The sequence below is a fragment of the Euphorbia lathyris genome, chromosome 9 (genome assembly GCF_963576675.1).
Source record: "Euphorbia lathyris chromosome 9, ddEupLath1.1, whole genome shotgun sequence".
Taxonomy (NCBI): Eukaryota; Viridiplantae; Streptophyta; class Magnoliopsida; order Malpighiales; family Euphorbiaceae; genus Euphorbia; species Euphorbia lathyris.
This window is the reverse complement of record NC_088918.1, coordinates 61,767,056-61,789,508: the sequence shown is the minus strand read 5'-3', so window position 1 is coordinate 61,789,508 and position 22,453 is coordinate 61,767,056. Positions and strand designations below refer to the sequence as shown.

General features: G+C 30.4%; 1 long non-coding RNA gene across 10 annotated transcripts; it reads left to right on the top strand.

Moving 5' to 3' along the window:
• Positions 1 to 16,991: 16,991 nt before the first annotated feature.
• On the top strand, positions 16,992 to 19,541 carry LOC136206639 (uncharacterized). Of its 10 annotated transcripts, none has more exons than XR_010676364.1 (4): positions 16,992 to 17,460; positions 17,670 to 17,720; positions 17,915 to 18,017; positions 18,483 to 19,541. It is a non-coding gene; the product is annotated as an uncharacterized lncRNA (long non-coding RNA). The 10 variants fall into 10 exon arrangements; XR_010676361.1 differs by having other exon boundaries at positions 16,992 to 18,017; positions 18,483 to 18,771; positions 18,882 to 19,000; positions 19,343 to 19,541; XR_010676363.1 differs by having other exon boundaries at positions 16,992 to 18,017; positions 18,483 to 18,771; positions 18,882 to 19,004; positions 19,343 to 19,541.
• The last annotated feature ends 2,912 nt before the right edge of the window (positions 19,542 to 22,453 follow it).

Below are 22,453 nucleotides of genomic sequence, written 5' to 3'. Positions count from 1 at the left end.
GTGACAATATTGATGTATTGTTATTTGTTTAAATATTTGTGTGACAACAAAATAAATTGTCATAATTATATATTGTCATATATTGTTACTCTATTGTGACAATATTGATGTATTGTTATTTATTTAAATATTTGTGTGACAACAAAATAAATTGTCATAATTAAATATTAATTTATGACATTCTTAAATCCTCATCAAATATAATGAAAAATTTTATGATAATTTGTAATGTTCATAAAAAAAATAATGTAAAATAATGATTAAAAAGTTCATTATACAATGACAAAATTAATATATTATCATATATATTTTTTTTTGAAGTCCAATATATTATCATATATTTAATATTTTTTTGAGCAAATATTAAAGTCACAAACTTAAAAATGTGATAAAATATATATTGTCATATCTTGTTACTCTGTTGTGACAATATTGATGTATTGTTATTTGTTTAAATATTTGTGTGACAACAAAATAAATTGTCATAATTATATATTGTCATATATTGTTACTCTGTTGTGACAATATTGATGTATTGTTATTTATTTAAATATTTGTGTGACAACAAAATAAATTGTCATAATTAAATATTAATTTATGACATTCTTAAATCCTCATCAAATATAATGAAAAATTTTATGATAATTTGTAATGTTCATAAAAAAAATAATGTAAAATAATGATTAAAAAGTTCATTATACAATGACAAAATTAATATATTATCATATATATTTTTTTTGAAGTCCAATATATTATCATATATTTAATATTTTTTTGAGCAAATATTAAAGTCACAAACTTAAAAAAGGCTTATTGGTGTTATAGTTTAGGTTTCCAAAATTTCCATATTAAAAATGATCATTGGATGGATCAAAACCGTGACCTGAAGGGAAGAGAGGAATGGTAATACCACTAGGCCAATCTATTACATCTTGTGGTATTGGTGATATTAATTATTATAGTTTCTAATTTGGGGATTTTCGAAATAAACTAAGAAGTCCAATGCTCGCCCTAAAATCCTATGTTTTGTTCTCATTTCGCAGCCGTCTCTTTTTTCCAGTTCTCTAATTTCGAGTTCTCTAATTTTAATTTTATCAATTTCTTTCCAATCACCTCTCTTTAAATCGACAACTCCTTAAATTGAGTTGAAGCTTGCTATTTCTTCCAAACTCTGTATTTGCCTCTTTGAAATCGAATTGAAGATTCAAACTTGTTTTTCGCCAGCCACTGCCAATCCGCTGTCTTTCATGTAAGTTAGCACTATAATGGTATTAAAAAATTTTGATATATTACTCGCTTGTGCTCGGCTTTTCTTTGCCTTTGTGTTACATTGGACCTGTTCCTTATTTTGGAACTGAAGTTTACTGTTAATTATTTTGATATGCTCTACTTATATGATGTATAATCGAAGGAAACATGTAGATCAAGAGAGTGATAAAAAAAAGTATGATCAGATATATGTCTAGCATCTTCAAACCTTGTGAGTTGAAATTTCAAATATCCAGTGACTTTATAGGTGTAGCTTACCACATTCCCTCCCGAAACTTGTCTTTCATAGTCTCTTTCCTGATCGTAGACCACCTTTGAGTTTCTTTCTTTGAATTATTCTAAAGGAATCCATACTTTGAGCTATTTCCATATACTCTATGAAATATAGCATAATATTAATGTAGAAGCACAATTTAGTTTAATATGTTTTGGTTTGTTACATTGGTAGTACAGAATTATCTTACAGTATTTTTTTTTTCATTTTCCTATGTAGATAGGTGTCATAAGTCTTATTATCTCCGAAATTAGGCATACAATTACAACAGCTGCATTACATATCGCATAATTATATTCAACTAAAACACATGATTAAAATGTAAAAATGAGGTTCTAAACACTAAATTTTATCCTAGTGTCAGATCATTTAAATTTATAAATGAGTTATAATTTCTATAAATATATGTGATTTGAGGTCTAAAATATGCAAATCAAATGCTTCAAAGAAAAATAAACATTTGTTTACTTGATTACTTGTATTTACAGTAAACATGGACAAGAGTTGGATGCGAGCTACAAAATGGACTAAAGAGTATATAGATGGGGTGAAATATTTTATGAGATTTGTTCAAAGTAAGGTCGGAACGGAGTGTCAAATTCGATGCCCATGTAAGGGTTGTTTGAATTTATTAGTTCAAGACCATAAAATAGTGAAAGATCATCTTATGGTGAGGGGGATAGATCCTGGCTACATTTCTTGGTTTTATCATGGTGAAACATCAACTTCTAGTAATTTGGGGAACCAAACTAATGATAATGAAATAAAAGAAGATGATGATAATGAAGAAGATGATGGAGTTTATGACATGTTATTTGATCTCGGGGAGAAATACATCCAATCAAACGAGGATAATTTATTTGTTGACGGTGATGATGATATTGGTGGCTTGCCTTCATACCTTGAGGTGCTTATTCAAGATGCCAAAACAAAGTTATACACTGGATGTAAGATCTCAAGGTTATCATTTATCATTCAACTACTCCATATAAAAGTATATAAGAAATTGAGTGATAAAACAATAAATATGTTATTGCGATTGTTGAAGTTAAGCTTACCAAATGGAGACACACTTCCAAGTACATATTATGAGGCTAAGAAGATATTACGGGATTTAGGCTTAGGATATGATTGTATTGATGCGTGTAAGAATGACTGTGTCTTATTTTGGAAAGATAACCAAAACTTAGAGGTATGTCCTAAGTGTGGTATTTCTCGCTGGAAAGTCAATGATGGTACAGGGAAGAAGATACCACAAAAGGTTTTAAGGTATTTTCCATTGAAACCTAGGCTTCAAAGACTGTTTATGTCTCATCAAACAGCTAAGAAAATGGTGTGGCATAAGGAAAAACGTAAGGATGATGAATATATGAGGCACCCAGCTGATTCTTTAGCTTGGAAAGACTTTGATCGTGAGTTTCCCTCGTTTGCAAAAGATCCTCGAAATGTCAGGTTAGCTCTAGCTGCAGATGGTTTCAACCCATTTGGAAATTTAAGTAGCATATATAGCATGTGGCCAGTCATTCTTATACCGTTGAATCTTCCTCCATGGGATTGCATGAAACAACCATTTATATTTTTGTCAATGCTAATTCCAGGGCCAAAATCACCAGGGAAGGACATTGATACTTATTTGGAGCCACTGATTGAAGAGTTAAATGAATTATGGAGTGACGGTGTAGAAACTTTTGATGTTACTTCTAAGAAAAACTTTATGATGCATGCAGCGATTTTGTGGACAATAAATGATTTTCCAGCATATGGAGATTTATCAGGATGGAGTACTAAAGGATATCTGGCATGCCCAGTTTGCAATGAACAAGCAAGTTCTGTAGGCTTGCGAAGCAAGATATGTTATATGGGACATCGTCGTTTCCTACATAAGGACCATATTTGGAGGCGGAGTAAAAAGTTTAATGGTAAAAAAGAAGATAGGGAGGCACCTAAAAGATTAACCGGAGATGAAGTGCTAGAGCAGTTAGGTCGATTAGAAGATTTGACACTTGGTAAACATGGCGGTAGGAAGAGAAAGCATAAGCCAGAAGAGTTGAATTGGACTAAAGAGAGTATTTTTTTCAATTTGCCTTATTGGAGCAAGTTAATTTTAAGGCATAACCTCGATGTAATGCATATAGAAAAGAATATTTGTGAAAGTGTATTAGGAACGTTGCTATCTATTGATGGAAAAACAAAAGATACTATAAAATCAAGGCAAGATTTGGAAGATATGAGAATTCGGAAGGAGTTACACTTAACTAAGAGGAGTGACGAAAAATATCTTATGTCGGTAGCATGTTATGTTATGACGAAGAAAGAAAAGGAAAAGTTCATTGAATTTTTGAAATCTCTAAAGTTTCCTGATGGGTATGCCTCTAATATCTCTCGATGTGTCAGTTCAGGTGAGGTAAAGATATCATCATTGAAGAGTCATGATTGTCATGTACTTTTGCAACGAATTCTTCCAGCAAGAGTTCGTGGGTGCTTAAACAAGGAAATGTCAAATTTATTAGCTGAGCTGGGTCATTTTTTCCAGCGTTTATGCTGCAAAAAGTTGAAAAAAGCGGAAGTAGAGAAAATGCGAGATGATATTTGCCTGATTTTATGCAAGTTGGAAAAGGTATATCCACCCGCTTTTTTGATGTCATGGTTCATTTGTCTGTTGATTTACCGGAAGAAGCCTTGCTTGGTGGGCCAGTTCAATTTATATGGATGTACCCGATTGAAAGGTAATAAAAATTTCATAATTGTTTAGTTTTCATTATTATAAGAATATTATTACGATATTTTATGCCATGTTTGTGTAGATCATTATGTGAGTTTAAGCAAAGTGTTCGTAATAAAGCTCATCCAGAAGGTTCTATTGCTGAAGCATACGTTGCAAAAGAATGTTTAACCTTTTGTTCAATGTATTTAAATGGTATTGAGACTCGCTTTAATCGAGATGGTCGCAATAATGATATGGGTAATGATGATTCCTTGTCAATCTTCTCACAACATTGCCGGCCATTTGCAACAACTAAATTTGTTGACTTATCTGAGGAAGACTATAATTTTGTCCAATGGTTTGTCTTGCAAAATTGCGGGGAAGTCGAACCTTTTTTCAAGTAAGTTTGCTAATGACTTTCATATTTATTTATTTATTTCATTGTAAGAAAATCTAAAATATTGTATGTTTTATATATTCTTAGGATGCATAAGGAAAAACTTCAATCAGCTGGTTGTAGAGATATAAATCAAAGTCATAAAAAAGACTTTCCTATATGGTTCAAGGAACACGTAAGTCTTTTGTATCCTTGTTTTAATGCTATTTTATTTGTCATACTATTATTATTATCATTTGACTTGTGTTATTTTCTTCCTTAAAGATGATTCATGTTTACAATGAGGAGCCATCAAGATTAAATGAATCATTGTATTCACTAGCATGTATGCCACATAGGTGTTCACGAAAGTACATAGGTTGCATTGTGAATGGAGTGAGGTTTATGACTAAAGAACGTGATAATCGTCGCAAAAGTCAAAACAATGGAATTGTTGCTAAGGGTTATCATGGTGAAGATGTAATTGATTTTTATGGTGGCCTAAATGATATTATTCAATTGGATTATGTGAAAGACAGGCATGTCACTATTTTTAGTTGTGATTGGTTTGACATTAGAAGAAAGAAACAAGGGATACACCATGATGGAAATATTATTAGTGTCAATATCACTAGAAATTGGTATAAGAACGATTCTTATGTGCTAGCTGATCAAGTAAGTCAAGTTTTTTATGTCAACGATCCTAAATTAGGAAGAGATTGGCGAGTAATGTTACCATTTCAACATAGACATATATATGACGTAGATGAGATTCAAGATGAAGAGATGGATGCTAATAGTTTTACAACCATGGAAGATGAAGTTTATCAGGAGAGTGAGATTGGTGATGCATTCCAGGTTGTAATTGATGAAATGCCTTCTCTAAATAGAAAAGATGTAGATCCCGAAGACATTGTTGCATCAATAATTCCAAGAATTTCAGAAGATGGAGCAAATAATGTTAATGAGGAAGATGAAATTGATGACACGTTGGTTGATTATTGTGATAGTGAAGAGGGTTCTGAAAGAAATAACAAGTCTGAAGATAGTGATGATGACAATTAGGTAAAATATTAATTGTGTTGAATTCTTTTTCCATGCTTACTTATAAATTACTACTAATGTTTAATTACTGCCAAATAGTTTGATAATTTTTTGGTTTGTTAAAACAGGTAAAAGCATTGATAACAATAATAGTCAAATAAGGCTATTTTATATTGTTGATTAGAAAATGATTTAACAGTTAAACTTTACTTAATATTGATTGAGTTTAGAAGAACTTTCTTTTTTTTTCCATGGTTGCTGAAAATTTATCTTTCAATTGTATCCCTAAATTATCTTGTCTATTGAATTTGATTATTTTTATGCTATTTATTCTGCCCTTTTGTTTAATTAGTTGTTTAGTGATTAGTTCGACTCGTATGAAATAATTGGATGAGAAAATTCATTACTGATTTTATAATTTTGTTATGAAATTAATTATTTGGATTTGAATTCTTTACTTTCGGGTAATTTATTACTTTCTTTGTTTAATTTAAGATATTTGCATTATCTTTCGTCAGGGGGAAAGCGTGCAGCTGCATTGAATAGTGTACTGAATGGAGCAAGAACAAGAAAGAGGTATCACTGTTGCAACTTATTTTGGAATAAAAGCTACATTAACGTTATTGATATAATGACACTCTTGGCTATATGGGTTCAGACTTGAATTGGAGTCTGCTCTAAGAAGTTTGGATAATTGTATTGTATTTGTTTATTTGAAAGTGTGGAACAGACTGAAACGAAACGGTATAGTGTCAAACCTTTTGTTATTCTCAAATTTTGTTATTCAAATTTGTGGGTGTTGAATATTTGTTGCTTATTTGTTGCATATATTCATATTGAGAATTGTATTAAAAACTGCCAGGTGAAAATTAAAATTAATTGGTTGAATATAACTGATTTAATTGAACTTTTATATTATTTGCTAATTGGTTGTAATTTTTATTGTTCCTATTTTTAAATTTAATAGAAAATCGAAATTTGCTTTTGTTGAATGCACAATTTCTAGCTAGTTATTTGTTAAAATATTAGTAAACACTATGATAATAGCAATTTTATAATTAAGAGATAAGGTGTAAAAATACCTCTAATGTTTAAAGTTAGGAGAAATTTTACACCTTACGTCTAAAAGGGTGCAATTTTACCCCAAACATTGATAGACAAGGGCAATTTACCCTTAACGTTGATGAATTATTTCTCAAATTGACTCAATTTGACAACGTTAAGGGTAAAATTGCACCATATTAAATGTTAAGGGTAAAAATGCTCTTATAAACGTTAGGGGAATTTTTGCATTTTATCCCTATAATTAAAAACAAATACTTTCACCCTTTGAAAAATAAGGTATAAAAATACCTAATATTGACAACTAAATGCGGTTTTAACGCTGAGGTCTAAAATAATATTTAAAAGAAAATTTACCTCTTATATTATATTAGTAAGTTAAGTAAATTTTATACATCACTCGACAAAGAATGAATTAATAAATTGTTTTCTCTGCAAAAAAAAAATTAATAAATTGTTTAACCTACTAAAAAATGTTCACACATATAAATTTTCTCGTGTTTTCTACCGAGAGTTTTTTTTTCTATCAATTGAATAATTAAGGAAATTTACGTATAAATTCACTTTTAAAAAATTATCTACAATTATATTAAGTAATAATTTTCAATTATATCAAACTAGTAAAATTAGTAGTTTTAATATATTTTAGAGATTATAATTTATAAATTATGAGTCTAGAATATATTTTCTAGCGTTTATGGTTTATGAAATGGGGTTTAGAGTTTTTGAATTATGGTGTAAAATCATAATATATAGAAAATAATGACATATTAAGAATTAAGTTTGGTGATATGACTTAGTTGTAATTTTGTACTTAATTATGATATTCATGTATTTGACCCCTAAATTAATGTCTAAATAAAACTTGCATTTTTCCAGTAAAAAAAAAGACCTTGCGTTTTTAAAGTGAAAAGTACATTACCTAAACTAATTGTTGTCAGGGACGGATTAAAGGGCAAAGTCGCTTAAGCCCTCTTTGGTAGGGTTGAGCGTGGATTTAGAAGATTCTTGAACCAGCCGAATATCCTAAAAAAAGATCCATAATTGGATTGAACTGTTGAGTTTTTTTATAGGACTGAACCAAATTGTACTGTTGACTTAATTAGGTGCAATTCTAGAGATTTTCAATTTCCTAATATTACTGAGTAAATATGTTCGAGATTCTAGAACCGGACCGAATATCCGAAAGAAAGATCTAGAACCGAATTGTACCGTTGACTTTATTAGGTACAATTCTAGAGATTTTTAAATCTCCGAATTGTACCGAACTGTACTCACCCCTACTCTCTGGTCACCGAAAAATACTACAAACTCCTTAAAACCTATATAAGCTTTTATACTTGTGCAAAAAAAACTAAGTCAATTGAGCATTGATAGATTATTGACGAGCACCTATGGTAGTGAATCATGGATTCCTGACTAACAACTGAACCAGATGGCATACACGGAAAGTCCTTTTGACTGTTTGACTTAACCAGTGATATTCACATGAATCTTGATGACCAAATGAATTTCGTGATTGAAGGTCCATATGAACACTAATGTTAACTTTTATTATATCTAACATATGAGACTATATATAAATGATCTTCTACTTTTTCATAATCCTTCCATTCTTCACTTTTTGTCTAAAAGATTAAATATCATATTCAAGGGTTGTATAAAATGCTAGATGCTAGGACTTCTGAGGATTAATCAGGGAGTTACCAGATTTGTATTTTTAGATTCTTTAATTTTTCCAGCTTTTTCTCTCTAAACATTCACCTTATCCCTCTTCGTGAAATAACCTCTAAATGGCCTCAAAATGAATATTTTCAATTGGATATTACCGTTTTGAGGTCGTTGACGGTCATTTTTAGAGCGTCAAATTAAAAGATCCTAATTTTTAGCAAAGTGATGAACCTCATTCATCTCTTGGTCGAAAAAAAAACATAAGCATGCGTTTGACAATTTGTGTAACTACATATTTTTTTTAATTTACCCAATAAAATATTTAAGATAGAAAAACATATTCATTTTAATATTTGTTACATTAATGTCCTTAAAAAATAACAATTTACCAACAAAATAACATTAATATCCTTAAAAAATAAACATTTTATAGTTTTAAGTTTTTTTTTTTATAGTTTTTGCTTATTTAAAGTTTAATTTAAAATTGCAAAAATTGATATAAAGTTCAAGGGCTAGTTTTGTTTTTTCAAAAGGACCATCTAGATCCGCTTTGGAACCGCCTGTGTCCGTCCAGGCGGAAAAAAATAAAAAAATGACTTATATCACTTGACTTGAGGAAATCGGGACACCATACTAAAAATCCTCACCTAAGCGGCAGACTGAGCAGATTTTGAGATTACCGATTCATATTTTAGTATGCAGTACACTAAATATATGACGTGGTATCAAATTATTGGTTTCGTAAATGGATGATGTGGCACGCCGAACATGTAATATAATTACTACTAACTAGAGACTTGAAGCTAAGGAAACATTATTTTTCATATCATTGTTTAAATGCATTATTGGTCACTAAACTTACATGGTTGTTTCAAAATGGTCACTCAATTTTAATTTGTCTCAATAAAATCACTCAACTTTGAGTTATGTCTCAATTAGGCCATTCTGTCGATTTCAGTGGTTAAAAAGCATCAAAATAATGACATGGGTGACACGACAACATGAGATTACTTAGATTTCTAACCGAAATGAAATGTGATAGCCACATGTCGGTTATTTTTATGATTGTTTTTTTTTCATAAAATCAACCGATTCATGATAGTGAAGTAGCGCACATGGATATTATCTGTCGTTTCGGGTAAAGATCTGAGTTGACTCGTGCTGATGTGTCATCTATGTCATCATTTTGATGCTTTTTAATCATTGAAATCGTCAGAATGACCTAATTGAGACAAAACTCAAAGTTAAGTGATTTTATAGAGACAAATTGAAATTGAATAACTATTTTGAAGCAACTATATAAATTGAGTGACTAATAATGCACTTAACCCGCATAAAATCTAATAACATATTATTTTAGTATATACATAAAGTTAGATAAATTTACAATAGTTTAAATATGGGAGATTTATAAGGAAATTCAAAATTTAAAACTGATTTGTAGTTTTATCAATCCCTAATTTTAAGTATACCATGATAAAGAGTACTCACAATTAAAGGAACTAATATGATAAACAATGTTTCAAACTTTTATTAATAATTATTTGCTTAGAATAAAAGAGGAGAAATCTACACTCACGTCTCATAAAATCCAATACATATTATTTTAGTATATATAAAATATAAAATTACAATAGTTAAAATAATATCACAAACTTTTTTTCTAATCAATATCACAAACTTTTACTTATAATTATTTTTTTAGGATAAAAAACAAAGAAATCTACACATGCGCATACATGTTCCCTGTTCCTATTTCCTACTTTCCCACTACACCCAAATCTCTGTTTCCTTATTCCATCTTCAAGCCATTAACATCCAATTTATCTCACTCAAAAAACAAACATCCAATTTATCTTCTTCCAATGTGCCGTAAATTGATATAGATTAAAACTAAGATTCTTATACTCTCTCCCTCATATATATCTTCTGAGATTTTCCTTCAAGATTACAAGGTTGAAGAATATTTCTTTTAAGGTATGTTTATACGAGCTTTCCATTTATTACGATTTGACGGTATAGCATATAATTTTGTGTTTTGTTTAGTAATATGTTTATCTGTTGTCATCTTTATGATTTCCCCATATATTTTACTAATTACAAATATCTGCCATTGTTGGTTTTTTGGATGTTTGTGTTGATTCTATTATCTTGTGCTGGAAACACAAATGGGCAATAACCAATATGTTAAAGGTGTGGTAATTAATAATCTAGTAATTCAATAGCTAATCAAAAATTAGCAGAAAATGTTATGGCTAATTAGTATTGGGAATAATTCTTTTTCCTCAAAATTTTATATTCTTTTCTTTAATTGGCACTGAATATTATATTGGGACTGTATTAGTTAAATGGAATCTATTATGTACATCAACTTTGGCGGTGAATATTGAATATTGGGAATGTTTTATTTAAATGGAATTTATTATGAACATCAGCTGTTTGTTTTTTTTTCTCCTTTAACAACAGTTATATATTTGATATTATTGCAGGAATAGAAAATGGCTCCTGGTTTACAAAAAAAGAAACTAAAAATTGATAAAATTAATTCTCAAACTCCTATATTTTCTTCAATTATGCGTCCTAATCATGACTCACCAATAGAGAAAGGTATCAAAGGACTTCAAAATCGATCGAAAAACACTCATAATCTTAGTCAATCAAAAACTTCAACCCCATCACATGAGGAAATCTTTAAGGCAAGTGAACCAAATATTTCAAATGAAGCTATTGATAACGCAACTGAAATCCCTCAAGATCAATCAAATGAAATCGTTCAAGGTGAATTGAACGAAACCACTCATGACCAGTTAACAGAGACTACACAAGTTCCATCAACTCAAACAGGTTCTATAGTTTGTTATGCGATTTTGAATAATTCATATTCACTTTATGTGTATGTATAACTTGTTATATTGTAATCAATATTCTTGTAGGAAATAATTCAAAGAAAAGAACGCGTGGCTTGACTATGGGAAAGGGCATTATGAAAACGTTTCAAGCTTCCGGTAATAAAATGAAAATTAGTGTGGACCCCCTAATTGGAAGACCCAAAGATGCAGAGGAATCTGCCAAGCTTGCCAGTCAAATTGGTGTGGTAACTCGTGATGTGCTTTCTATGCCCAAAAGGTGGAAAGAAATAGACAAAGCAAAGGATTTAAGTATAGGCTTTGATCACCTCAATGTAAGTTTTTAAACCATAAATTAATTTGATATATTATTCTGTTTAATGTAAGGGTTTTCTAATATTTTTTTAATTGGGTTAGATTCACATGGATGTTAATATTGAGGATCTGGGTGTGAAAGATTGTTTGGCTGATAGGTTACAGTCTAGTATTCGACAAAAGCGTTACAGGTTGCATAAGCACTACAAATCGTTTGCAACACTTGAAGAGGCTAAGAGAAATAAACCATCTTTTTGTCGTGACCAGAACAATTGGGAAGAATTATGTGATCATTTTTCATCAGAGAAATTAAAGGTTATGTCTTTTAATTATGGTGCATTTAATTGATTTATATCGCATTTAATTGACTTGTATTTCTTGTTTGTTGCTAATTATGGTGCATTTAATTGATTCATATCTCATGAAATTTCTCAATTACAGAATGCTAGTTTTAAGAATAGTGAAAATCGGAAAAAGGTTAAGGCTCCACATGTTTCGGGTAGAAAGCCATTTACTGTTCGTCGAAATGAAATTGTGAGTGTTACTGTAACTTCATAATTATCAAAACTTAAAACATTTAAATGACCTACTATATATTATTGATTGCAAATTTTTCTTGTTTTATTGTAATAGTCTCAAAAGGAGTTGAATGGAGATCCTTGTGATAGAATTGAATTGTACAAGCGTACACATTATTCAGAGAAAAAGGGTTGGTCATCCACAACTGCCGAAGAGAATTGGGTAAATAACTTATGAACCTTTTATAAGTTAATTAGAAAACAAAAAGTCCTTTACTATTTTTTTTTCTTAACTATAACTACTATTTTTTTTTATGTGATTTCGATAGAATTTGATGAAAGAAAAACAATGTCAATACAATGGAGATGAAAATAGTAAGACTATAGATGAAATAGTTGAAAAGGTACTTGGTCATGCATCCGGATACATAAAAGGCCTAGGATATGGTCCTAAACCTCCTAAACGGAGTTCATCATATGATATTGCTAGACAACAACAACAAGAGAAGGAACTTACTGAGACACGAGAAAAACTAAAAAATTCTCAAGCTCAAGTTGAGGAGCTTACAGATCATGTCACTAGCTTGGAAGACAAGTTAAGTGCACAAGAAGATAAACTAAGTGCACAAGGTGCAAATATTGAAAAGCTAATGGCATTTATGGAAGCTAGTGGAATTAATATATAAGGTACACTATTATTTCAAAATAATGTAATTTAAATTATATATATACTAATAAATGTATATGTTTTCATGTAGGAATTTCTCTTTTCACAAGTGGGATGATGGTCGTCATAAGCATGAAGAAATTTACTTTTCATAGTTTAAGCTTGATTGATTTATGTAAATTTTAAAGACTTCTTTTGTTTATATTTATTATGTTGAATTTTATTTTAGTAAATATGCTTTTTTCAATTATGAAATATTATTTATTTACTAAATTATTATTATTATATATATATATATATATATATATATATATATATATATATCAAAGATGACAAATGTCCTAATATTATGACGGGTCATTTGTCACTAAATTGTAATATATTTCTTAAGATACACAATTTTGATTAATACTGTGACAACTTCCATGTATGAGTTTTATACCAATTATTTTCATCACTAAATTACTTTTTAAATGTCAAATTAGTATGTCACTATTTAAATTAAATATATGGCGATAAATATATTATCACTAGATATTATAACATTAAATTATGATAAAACTTCGTCACAGTAGACAATTCTTATGATATTATAAACTGTCAATATTTCATTTTTAGTGACAAATTTATTTGTCAAAATTTATAATACTTAAATGACAACACTGATTTTGTCATTATAAAATATACTTTTTCATAACAGTTACTATTGTCATAAAATATATTTTATAGTGACGATCCATTTTGTCACCAAAATAGTTTTTAATGACATATTATAACGTCACTGTTTATATTCATTAAATGACTATAACTAACTTGTTATTATATTATAATCATTCATGACGATCTTTATCGTCAGTAAACATGTACCTTTTATGACAATATAATTATCGTTAATTAATACTATTTAATGATATATTAAATGTTAATGTGACAAAAGTATAATGTCATTCAAATTCTACAATTTCCATTTTATATAGCCTTTTTTCACTGTAAATACCATTTTTTATGACGAAAAATGAATTGTGTCATTTAAATATTTTCATTCATGATGACATTCTTAAGTGACAATAATTATGTAAATCTCAATGTCACTAAAATTCTATAATTTCAATCATTTATCGAAATTCGTCACCTTAACTATATATTTAGATGACGAAATATGAAAGATGTCACGAAAATATTCGCTATTATGACAAAAATATGGTTTGAAGTGACAAAATATTCACAACATTAGTGACAAAATAAGTGTCACTAAAACAAAATCATACAATGACGCACGTTCTTGATCGTCATATAAAAGTAAATTTGTTATGACAAAATGAAAATTTGTCATATATACAAAATACCACGCTCCTACAATGACGATCGACGTGACAACAAATATTTGTCACCAATTGTCTACTGTGACGAAAAAACATATTTTCATGACAAATATTGTGCGTCATAAAATGTCATATTTCTTGTAGTGTAATCACCTCAAAATACTAACAACTTACCCACAATCATGAAAAATTCATCTTCCCGCCACTTCTGACAATTTCCCACTAAAAAGATTATTTCACTTTTTATCCCAAAAATAATTACCATTTACTTACCATTTCACTCTAAAGAATAATTACCTCAAAATAGTTATCATTTACCTACAACACCAAAAAAATCCCTTCTTCCCTCTGCTTCTAAATTTCCCTCCTACTAAAATACTTTCCCTCTAAAATATATTTTTATTTCCCTCATTTCTAGTTAAAACTAAAACCCTAAACTAAGAACCGGAGAGTCGATTGAGCAATTGAGCGTGAAAACTATGTCTGGAGTTGGGGGAATCGGTTGAAATGGTGATTCGGTTGGAGTTGGGGGTTCTAAACTAAATCTTTTCTGCCATAGTGAAACCAGTGCTTGCTCTTAACTTACTCAGATCTTCCTCCACCACAGTTTCTTCCTCAGTGCATATAGAAAAAAGACACTCACTGTTCTTACTCAGATCATCCTCCACTCACCGTTCTTCCTCGTTTTCTTTTCATCTCTCATTTCTCTGCAAGATTTATCTCTGGGTAACTCTCTCACTTGTTTATTTTTATTATTCCTATGTTTCTTTAACAGTAATAGGCATTTGATAAAATTTAATTGTTAAATTTTATTTTTCTTTCCCCAAATGATGATGGGTATAACCTATTGGGGTTTATTTTTGTCGTTTTGTTTTTCATAATCAATTGGAGCTTTCTATTTTGTGATTTTGTAGTTTGATTATTAAGGATTTAGGGAGTAATGTTGGTAATTCGGTTTTTACGCTATGCTTAACAAATTTCTATTAACTGTATGAACCCTTGCTGATTGATAATTAGTCTTAAAATTGCTTAATAATAGACAGGCATTCGATATTATTTAATTTTTAGGATGACCACATTAAAAGCTTTTAATCTTTGCTTGAGATGATTGACCAGGTTCTGTGGTCTTTCAATATGTTAAATTGGCAATGATTTTACAAAATGTCAGATTAGTGTTAGTAAAGCAGTGTAGATTCCAATTATTCAGAGTATTAGTGCAATTCCATGGAGTATCAGATGAACTATTTTCTTCTCTAGAAGTGATTTGTAACTTATAATTGCTGCATTTTAATTTTGAGAAAACTAATAATGACCTATCATATTCCATTTCATCCGTTTTCCAGTTCTCTCATTTCTTAAATGACCTATCATCTTTGCTTTTTATTGATGCGCCCTTTTTACTTCTCATTTCCTCTGATGGCATTTTGCTTTTATTTTTTGTGAAGTATAAAAGGCATTGACAATAAGGTAAACATGTTTAAGATTTCTTGCTGAAAAGAGGTTGCCCGATGGAGGGACAATCTTTTTATTCCTATCTAAATTGGTTACCATATCTTGAGAAATAGTTAAATTTTTTTCTAATCAATTCTTTAGTAACTCCACAGGTCTTGGTAACTCTCAGCTTTGGTTTGGCTTTCAATAACACCAAAGTACTAATAATACTGTGGTAGTAAAGTTGTTTAGCATAAAATATGTTGCATGAACTTTCTCCAATTTTATAATCTAAATGTAATCACTACAAAAAAAAAAGTCTATTACGACACTTTATTGGCGACGCTTTTTTACATCTGTCTTTATAGCTTAAAATTTAGCAATGCTTATTTATTTGTGTGGGCTATATTATCACTTAACGACATTTTTTATTATACGTTGGTTTTTCTAAAAAAACTAACCACGCTTTTAGAAAAAGCATCGTCATTTTTATAGAATTAAAGACATTTTAGAATTTGTGTTGTAAAAAAGTGTCTCCCTAATTTTTTTTATCTAAATATATATTTATTTTTTGTCCCCGTATTTTAAATTGAAGTACGCTTGTTAATTTGTATCATCTTTTATAATAATTTAATGACACTTTTATTTAAAAAAAATATGGACATTTTTCTTGGGTTGAAAACGGTTTACATCAATCAAAATATTTTCTAACTAAACCACACTTTATTTTGTTCCCATATTTATGAATTTAATCATACTTTTTTCGTAAATTTTTTATCATCAATAACACTTATACCAAAATTTAAAAAAAAAAATTAAATGGAAAACAAATTTTTTATCTTTTCATAAATAACAAAATCTTTTTATCAAAAAAAAAATATAAAATCTTAGTTTACTTTTCACTTAGGTTTAAAATGCAAAAATACTCCTAACATTTTGGGTAAGGAATAATTTTACTCGTAACATCTAAAATGATGCAATTTTACCCCTAACATTGATAACTTGGATCAATTCAAAGACTATTATAATACACATATATTTTTGTTCCTTACTTTGCACCAATTGCATATCAATTCGTTCTAAAAAACGATTTCATGTTTTTTTGTAATTTAATAATAGAACTGGAAATTAATATTTATAAATTCGGTGAATCTTTTTATTTTTTTTATCTATTTTGTACAAAAGACATTATATTTTTTTTATTTTTTTCACATCCCAACATATGTTTGTGATCTGTCACTGATAAAAATGATACACGTGTGAAGTGTATATGACAAGATTCATGACCGAGAAGACAGTTTGATGAATTATTTCTCAAATTTGACCCAATATATCAACGTTAGTGGTAAAATTGTTCTTAGTTTTCAACGTTAGGAGTAAAATTGCACCATTTTAGACTTTAAGGGTAAAATTGCTCATGACCCAATACATCAGGGTATTTTTACATCTTAGCCCTTTCACTTATCTATTGTCTACCTTTTCTCTCTAGAGAATGTAAGTCGCGTTCTTTTCTCTCCCACGAACTGAAGCCTCTCCTGAACCTTAATCTAGTAACGCGGTCGCCACCACTTCCTCAAGAACTCCGACTATTATTGCTCAGCGATTTTCAGCAACCTCAGATCAATTTATAGGAATCGCTTATGGCAGTCGCGACATTTGCTATCCTCTTCGATTGTTAAGGTATGATTCTTGCCATGGACTTGAAGACTCTAAATCTGTCTTTCTCCGTTGAATTCTCAGGTCATTTTAACTCTCAGATTCAGTGACTTCTCAGATTGATTTTGAGGAATGGCCTTTTGAATTGCAGTAATTGCTATCTAATTTGACATTTTAGGTTTGATCCTTCCATGGACTTGAATACCCTGAATCTCGCTTTGGCACGAAACAACACTTCTTGCTTGCTCTTCAGAGTTTCATTATATGAGTTTCATTGATCGAGCATATTTGGTGGTAGCAGATAGGTTTGCCTTAAATATTTTGCTGGTTGTGATAATTTTAACTCTACTAACCTCTGCTTTTTTATCTTTATTTTGTTGTCATAATCCTTTTAATTGTTGAATATCAACTTAATTGGTTGAAGAGTTAACATTGAATTTTATGTCATTGGTTGTTATTTTTGTATGAATTTTGTATATTTGAATTGAGTTGGTGAATGTGTTTTGTTTTGTAGGTCTTCTATTGTGAGGCTCATTGATGAGCAGAAAAATATGGTTAATAAGTGGTGTTTACATAAATCTCTTATTATTTATTTGTTTTATTTGTGTTTGGCAGCATTAAGAACAGTGATTTTATTTTATTTGTGTTAGCAAATTCAAGTATTAGTGTTGCTTTCTTCTTATGTAGTTGGTTCAATTGACATTCACAAATTTTTGAGGAATTATGAAGATCTAAGTGTATTACTATTTAAATCGGCAGGTTAAACTTTTTGTGGAGTTGAAGCGATTGAGTTCAAGCAGAAGTTGAAGGCTCTCTGTGAAATTACTTTTCACTTTCAGCATTTCATTAGCAAAATGTTTATGTAAGTTGCTATTGGTTATTTTATTTCCTCATTTTTGTGTATAGATGAGAATTCAACTGCTTGTTATTTATTCATTTAATGGTTGATTGATTCATTTATGCTCTTATTCTTGTTGAAAGAATTTCCCTAACTTCATTGTCCCCCTCTATTATTTTAAATATGCCTTGCTCTTCTTATTGTGATGTTTGACATTTTCATTAATTTGGCGTACATTGTTATGCTAAATAAAGAGCTTGTTCAGTGTTTTAGGTGATTTTTTTGAAATCCAATTTGCTAGGATATATATGCAAAAGCTAAATATCTCATAAATCATTGCAGTCGATTGAAAGTGCCAAGAACAATGGTTTTACAAGTTGGCTTAGAAATGATAGCCTTTTTTATTCAAATGTGTTGTTGTGTAGTAATGTTTCAATTGAAGAACATTAAAGCATACAATCGATTTTCTCACTATTGCTGGTATTGCAGGATTAGGCATCCCAAAGATCAACATATTTGATTTGGAAGTGAAATGAAGACTCCATTTGGCTTAGAAATGATAGCCTTTTTTATTCAAATGTGTTGTTGGGTAATAATGTTTCAATTGAAGAACATTAAAGCATACAATCGATTTCATCACTATTGCAGGATTAGGCATCCCAAAGATTAACATTTTGATTTGGAAGTGAAATGAAGACTCCATTTGCTCAACTTATTTCCATGAGTGCGATTGCTTATGTTGTAACTGAGCTCACAGATCTCACAAGTTGCGTCCCAGGTTACCCTCCTAATATCAAATGCAGATTTTGTTTTTTAGACTTGTTGATTATTTACAATTGCCTATGGTAATTACCTGATGACTATTTCACTCGCGGTATATTTTTTCAGCTATAAATGCTTTTGTCATCGCATTTAATGCATTAGCTGGAGGAACTTCATGGCTAGACTTTGTGCCAAGTTAGATACTTGCAGAGCACCAAACAACAATGGATTCTGCCATTGCAAATGCAAGTTCAGTATTATAATGTTATTTGTGAAAGTGTGGTTATGGAAAGGGCGTAACCTTAGAAGTTTCTTATTAAAAGATTAAGGGAATGTGATTGATTTGATTTTAGGCTTCTGTAAGCCTAATGATTCATATTTTCATGGTTAAAGTTCTTATACGGTGACTAATGTTGAACTATGATAATTGTCTCCATCCCTTGAGATATTGAAAATTAAGTTCATTCAAACATTTAGGTACTATCAGAATAGAGTTAGTACTGCGTGTAGTTAAATTGAAATTTAAGCTTTTGATTTTAAAAAATTTATATTGTGCAGAAATTAATTGTTACTTTTTCCTTTTGCAGCAATTTAGTGAACACATATATGGGCATTGGCGTTCCATGGGCATTGCCTACAATTTTCCAAGCTGAAGCAACTACGAGGAAGAGCTACAAGTGTAATCAAATTATTGGTGTTAATTGTATATCAGATTGTTGTTGTTAATTGTAGATAAATAAGTTGTGACATTTGAGATATATTTTAATAGAGGTTTATTTGTATTTAGATTTTTTAATATATTAAATAGACATGTACGAGAAATCTGATTTGTATTATAATTTGTATTATTTATTTATGTACAGAAATAAATGGGTTGGAGAAATTGATGGATATTTATATTAGTAATTGTTGGCCCAAAATAAAATAAATTTTATTTTTATGTATATAGAAATCTTATGTTTAATTTTAGGGTATAGTTTCTATGTTTTTTCTAGAAAAATAATAATGATGAATGGAAAATAAAATAAATATATATGTAAACGAACCTTCCGCTCGGCGAGCTGGAAGTCAGCACGGCGAACGAGAGATCAGTCCTAGCCTGGAGCCCATTTCGGTCCATCCGATTTCTCCAAACGCACCCAAACACAATCACGAGCTAGCCTACAAGCTTAGCCCATCCCCACATCTAGGTCCAAGCCATAAGATTCTCTCTAACCACAAGGTAATGGGGTGATGTGGCATGGAAGTTAGTGGTAATTGGAGGAAGTTATGGAAGTTGATGATGTGGCAAGGTAGTGGGCAAGGTTAGAGAGAAAAATAAGGGCTAGTTGATAATTAATTACCAAAATGCCATAATTAATTACCAAAATGCCACTCCAAAAACTATAAATAGATCCTCTCACTCTCATATAAACACACACTCAACACACACACAAACCCCTTCCTAAAGGTCCTTTCGAATGCTCTCTTTTTAGGTTCTTTGTTCTTGAGTTCTTCCTTTTTGTTCTTCAAGTTCTTAGTTTTTAATTCCTTCTTTTAGCTTCCTTTAGCTTTAATTCAAGTTCCAATAGCCTCTTTTCAAGTTTTTTTCAATTCAATTTAGCATTCCCAAACCTTTAATTTGCTCAATTCTTAGCTAGAGTTATGTTTTCAATTTAATTTTCCCAATTTCGTCCAAGTATTTTCAAAGCCTGATTTCGTCCGTTTAAAGTCATTTTTTGCTTTCGATCCCTTCAACAAAGTTGTTCCTGACGTCTTGAGTTTCAAGCTAGTATATTTATTTTCCCAATTCCGTGCTCAAAAACTATAGTTACAAGCCAATCTTTACAGCCCAAATTCTTGTAGATGTTCTGTTTCCAGAATTTCCCAGATTCGACCAGTTATTTTCAACGCCCAATTCCGTCCATTTAGAGTCCGCTTTAGCCTTCGGTCCCTTATATAAGTTTGTCCCCCACTTTCTGAAGTTAACTTTAGCCTATTTACTCGTCCAATTCCGTGTTCTTAAGCACTCAAACGAGCCCATCAAAGTCAAAGGTTAAATCTACCACATTTGCCTACCACACGTTTTGACATTGCCAAGATCGTACACCATACGGGCCCGACCGACCGCATTGCTCCAAGAACTTCAAGCTGACACCAAAATTCAACGTCCAGTCGAGATAGCTATTGTGGCTCCGAGTTTGTCGTTGAATTTCAATTTTATTTTAATTGCATTTCAATTCTTTGTATTGATTTGTCTTTGCCCAATTCAATTGATTGTCTATATGTTTAGTATAGAAATTTTGCAATTGTAATTCATTATCCAATTTCATGCTTGTTGAACATACCAAATCAATAAAATACCAATTTTTTCATCAAATCTTGTGTCAATTTCGTACTTTGAATTTCTTTATTTTACCTGTCTTCAATTTATACGCTTAGCTTAAATAAAAATTAATCTAGCAAAGTTTTTATAACGGCGCTAGAGACCCAAGAGGGACTTTTTCAATCCTTGCGTCCCTCGCCAATCGCTTCGATTAGAATTCATGTTTTCGACGCACAATTTCACAAACGTAACCGTTTTTAATAATTGAGAAATAATTTCTCTAGCACGCCCGCACCCTAACCATACGTGACAAGGTTGAAATTAGCATATTTCGAAAATATCACTAATAGTAATATTGAAATATCTTGTAGTGACGAAGTCAAAGGTAGACGTTTGTACACTTAAATGTAGTAAATTTGGACATGCTTTTAAATTTAAGTGTTGCGATATTTAAGACACCATGAATATAATATGAAGTAAAATAACGACATAAAAAAAATTATGTGTTGCCAATTTTACGACGCTCCTCCGATAAAATGTAGTAAAAAATTACGAAATTAAAAATAAATAATAGGGAAAAGTACAAAAATAAACCTTGTGGTTTGACCCATTTTCGAAGTGCACCCCTGTGGTTTAAAAGTTTGCAAGTCGATGCCTTGAACTTCATTCCGTTAGCAAAGAGGGGTAAAATTGACTAACGGTGTTAAAAGTCAAAGGGAAAATAGTTAATTTGGTCCTTATATTTAATAATTTTATAAATTAAGCATCCTTATTATCTAACCATCACAAACAAACCCCAAAATAAAAAATAAAAATTCAATTATACCATCTTCTCCATTACTCTTTAATTTTTTTCTTTCTCTCTCATCTTTTTAATTTTTCTCTCTCTAAAATCAAGTTTCTCTCTATAATCAAATTCACCTACATTAGTACCTGAATCCCACCTATAATCAGCATCAACAAACTATCATTGAAACAAATTAACTATTTTTGTGTTGGAAACAAATTACATGTCAGGAGAGTTGCGAGAATATGACAGTATTGAAAAGGTATGTGTTGAGGATGTTTATATCATTGAAGTACATTACAGCAAATGTGGTTGACCGAAACAATGGGAGAATTGTGGCAACTGCATCAACAGTTGAACATTCAATAAAGAAAACACTTGAGCAGCAGTTGTAGGCGAGGTGTTGGCTATGCGACTAAAGGTGGAAGGTCTCGATCAAGGACAGGGACGAGGAATTCATATCGATGTGAACAAAGAGATTGAGAAAAAAGGGTTTAAAAGCCGCACCAAGATCTGGGCTATGGTTAATGGCCTTAAAGACAATGGCGTTAAAGTTATCTTGGACAATAACGATTGTACAACGTCGAATAGAACAACTTTTCCATG